The sequence below is a fragment of the Triticum aestivum genome, chromosome 2D, assembly GCF_018294505.1.
Source record: "Triticum aestivum cultivar Chinese Spring chromosome 2D, IWGSC CS RefSeq v2.1, whole genome shotgun sequence".
Classification (NCBI taxonomy): domain Eukaryota; kingdom Viridiplantae; phylum Streptophyta; class Magnoliopsida; order Poales; family Poaceae; genus Triticum; species Triticum aestivum.
In genome coordinates, this window is record NC_057799.1 from 170,732,201 (window position 1) to 170,736,943 (window position 4,743).

The following is a 4,743-nucleotide window of genomic DNA, read 5'->3' on the forward strand; positions in this document are numbered from 1 at the left end:
TTGAAGTCCTGGTTCTAAGCCGTAAAGCATGGCACACTAAACTATCGAGTAGTCATCAGCTTTGCTCTGCCAGACGTTCATAACATCTGGTGTTGCTCCTGCAGCGGGTTTGGCACCCAGCGGTGCTTCCAGGACGTAATTCTTCTGTGCAGCAATGAGGATAATCCTCAAGTTACGGACCCAGTCCGTGTAATTGCTACCATCATCTTTCAACTTTGATTTCTCAAGGAACACATTAAAATTCAACGGAACAACAGCACGGGCCATCTATCGACAACAACATAGACATGCAAAATACTATCAGGTACTAAGTTCATGATAAATTAAAGTTCAATTAATCAAATTAGTTAAGAACTCCCACTTAGATAGACATCCCTCTAATCATCTAAGTGATCACGTGATCCATATCAACTAAACCATGTCCGATCATCATGTGAGATGGAGTAGTTTTCAATGGTGAACATCACTATGTTGATCATATCTACTATATGATTCACGCTCGACCTTTCGGTCTCACTGTTCCGAGGCCATATCTGCATATGCTAGGCTCGTCAAGTTTAACCCGAGTATTTCTGCGTGTGCAAAACTGGCTTGCACCCGTTGTATATGAACGTAGAGCTTATCACACCCGATCATCACGTGGTGTCTCGGCACGACGAACTTTGGCACGGTGCATACTCAGGGAGAACACTTGTACCTTGAAATTTAGTGAGAGATCATCTTATAATGCTACTGTCAATCAAAGCAGAATAAGATGCATAAAAGATAAACATCACATGCAATCAATATAAGTGATATGATATGGCCATCATCATTTTGTGCCTTTGATCTCCATCTCCAAAGCACCGTCATGATCAGCATCGTCACTGGCGCGACACCTTGATCTCCATCGTAGCATCATTGTCGTCTCGCCAACTATTGCTTCTACGACTATCGCTACCACTTAGTGATAAAGTAAAGCAATTACAGGGCGATTGCATTGCATATAATAAAGCGACAACCATATGGCTCCTGCCAGTTGCCGATAACTCCGTTACAAAACATGATCATCTCATACAATAAAATATAGCATCATGCCTTGACCATATCACATCACAACATGCCCTGCAAAAACAAGTTAGACGTCCTATACTTTGTAGTTGCAAGTTTTACATGGCTGCTACAGGCTGAGCAAAAACCGTTCTTACCTACGCATCAAAACCACAACGATATTTCGTCAAGTTAGTGCTGTTTTAACCTTCAACAAGGACCGGGCGTAGTCACACTCGGTTCAACTAAAGTTGGAGAAACTGACACCCGCCAGCCACCTGTGTGCGAAGCACGTCGGTAGAACCAGTCTCGCGTAAGCGTACGGGTAATGTCGGTCCGGGCCGCATCATCCAACAATACCGCCGAACCAAAGTATGACATGCTGGTAAGCAGTATGACTTGTATCGCCCACAAATCACTTGTGTTCTACTCGTGCATATAACATCTACGCATAAACCTGGCTCTGATACCACTGTTGGGGAACATAGTAATTTCAAAAAAAAAAATCCTACGCACATGCAAGATCATGGTGATGCATAGCAACGAGAGGGGAGAGTGTGTCCACGTACCCTCGTAGACCGAAAGCAGAAGCGTTATGACAACGCGGTTGATGTAGTCGTACGTCTTCACGATCGACTGATCCTTAGTACCGAACGTACGGCACCTCCGCGATCTGCACACGTTCAGCTCAGTGACGTCCCGCGAACTCACGATCCAGTAGAGCTTCGGGGAAGAGCTTCGTCAGCACGACAGCGTGATGACGATGTTGATGAATCTACCGACGCAGGGCTCCGCCTAAGCACCGCTATGATATGACCGAGGTGGATTATGGTGGGGGGGGGGGCACCGCACACGGCTAAGAGAGATCAATGATCAACTTGTGTGTCTATGGGGTGCCCCCGGGCCACGTATATAAAGGAGTGGAGGAGGGGGAGGGCCGGCCTAGCTATGGCGTGCCCTGGAGGAGTCCTACTCCCACCGGGAGTAGGATTCCCCCCTTCCCTAGTTGGACTAGGAGAGAAGGAAGGGGGGAGAGGGAGGAAGGAAAGAGGGGGCGCCGCCCCCCTCCTAGTCCAATCCGGACCAGAGGGGGAGAGGGCGGGCGGCCTGCCCTGCCTCCTCTTTCTCTCTCTCTCTCCACTATGGCCCATTAAGGCCCATACAATTACCGGGGTGTTTCGGTAACCTCCCGGTACTCCGGTAAAATCCTGATTTCACCCGGAACCATTCCGATGTCCAAATATAGGCTTCCAATATATCGATCTTTATGTCTCGACCATTTCGAGACTCCTCGTCATGTCGGTGATCATATCCGGGACTCCGAACTACCTTCGGTACATCAAAACACAAAAACTCATAATACCAATTGTCATAGAATTTGAAGCGTGCGGACCCTACGGGTTCGAGAACTATGTAGACATGATCGAGACACATATCCAGTCAATAACCAATAGCGGAACCTGGATGCTCATATTGGTTCCTACATATTCTACGAAGATCTTTATCGGTCAAACCGCATAACAACATACGTTGTTCCCTTTGTCATCGGTATGTTACTTGCCCGAGATTCGATCGTCGGTATCTCAATACCTAGCTCAATCTTGGTACCGACAAGTCTCTTTACTCGTTCTGTAATGCATCATCCCACAATTAACCCATTAGTTGCATTGCTTGCAAGGCTTATAGTGATGTGCATTACCGAGAGGGCCCAGAGATACCTCTCCGACAATCGGAGTGACAAATCCTAATCTCGATCTATGCCAACTCAACAAGTACCATCGGAGACACCTGTAGAGCACCTTTATAATCACCCAGTTACGTTGTGACGTTTGGTAGCACACAAAGTGTTCCTCCGGTAATCGGGAGTTGCATAATCTCATAGTCATAAGCAATAGCAGTAAACTAAAATGATCAAGTGCTAAGCTAACGGAATGGGTCAAGTCAATCACATCATTCTCCTAATGATGTGATCCTGTTTATCAAATGACAACTCATGTCTATGGTTAGGAAACTTAACCATCTTTGATCAACGAGCTAGTCAAGTAGAGGCATACTAGTGACATTCTGTTTGTCTATGTATTCACACATGTATTATGTTTCCGGTTAATATAATTCTAGCATGAATAATAAACATTTATCATGAAATAAGGAAATAAATAATAACTTTATTATTGCCTCTAGGGCATATTTCCTTCAATTATAAGGGTCCACCAGAGCAATGTTTGTTTATGTCAACTCCGATACCATTATGAGGATACACATTAGTTTTAAAGTCTATCACATGTGACATGATTAGATGCAACCATCAAGATATATCGGTTGTGTTTTTTACTTACGGTTATAAAGACATGTTATATTTGATTTGTTGATCGCGCCATTGTTGATCGCATCATGTATGTCGCTTAGGTTGTGGACGAACGAACGAAGCTTCTAGTTCAGCCAGCAACGCTGATAGTTGTGTTTCAGGCTTGGATCCTGTTGGTCCATAAGCGAGAGTTGTTCGTCGGAATGACAAACCTCTCGTCCATATGATCCAATGTTAATCCGGGATCAAGAGAGGATAGCGAATCTAAACTACATCTACAACTGCAGCGACATAGAGGCTCTGTGGATGCTTCGAATGAAAAGAGTGCCTTTCGCCAGGCTTGTGCAGATGTTCAGAAGCATGGGGCTGCTAGAAGATAATGAAGGAAATATGCCCTAGAGGCAATAATAAAGTTGTTATTTTATATTTTCTTATATCATGATAAATGTTTATTATTCATGCTAGAATTGTATTAACCGGAAACTTGATACATGTGTGGATACATAGACAAAACACCGTGTCCCTAGTAAGCCTCTACTAGACTAGCTCGTTAATCAAAGATGGTTAAGTTTCCTAACCATAGACATGTGTTGTCATTTGATGAACGGGGTCACATCATTAGGAGAATGATGTGATGGACATGACCCATCCATTAGCTTAGCATATTGGTCGTTCAGTTTTATTGCTATTGCTTTCTTCATGTCAAATACACATTCCTTCGACTATGAGATTATGCAACTCCCGGATACCGGAGGAATGCCTTGTGTGCTACCAAACGTCACAACATAACTGGGTGATTATAAAGATGCTCTACATGTATCTCCAAAGGTGTTTATTGGGTTATCATAGATCGAGATTAGGATTTGTCACTCCGAATAGCGGAGAGGTATCTCTGGGCCCTCTCGGTAATGCACATCATTAGAAGCCTTGCAAGCAACGTGACTAATGAGTTAGTTGCGGGATGATGCATTACAGAACAAGTAAAGAGACTTGCTGGTAACGAGATTGAACTAGGTATGAAGATACCAACGATCGAATCTCGGGCAAGTAACATACCGATGACAAAGGGGATAACGTATGTTGTCATTGTGGTTCGACCGATATAGATATTCGTAGAATATGTAGGAGCCAATATGAGCATCCAGGTTCCGCTGTTGGTTATTGACCGGAGAGGTGTCTTGGTCATGTCTACATAGTTCTCAAACCCGTAGGGTCCGCACGCTTAACGTTCGATGACGATTTTGTATTATATGAGTTATGTGATTTGGTGAGCGAATGTTGTATGGAGCCCCGGATGAGATCATGGACATGACGAGGAGTCTCGAAATGGTCGAGAGGTAAAGATTCATATATAGGATGATAGTATTCGGACACCGGAAGTGTTCCAGGGGTTACCGGGTACATATCGG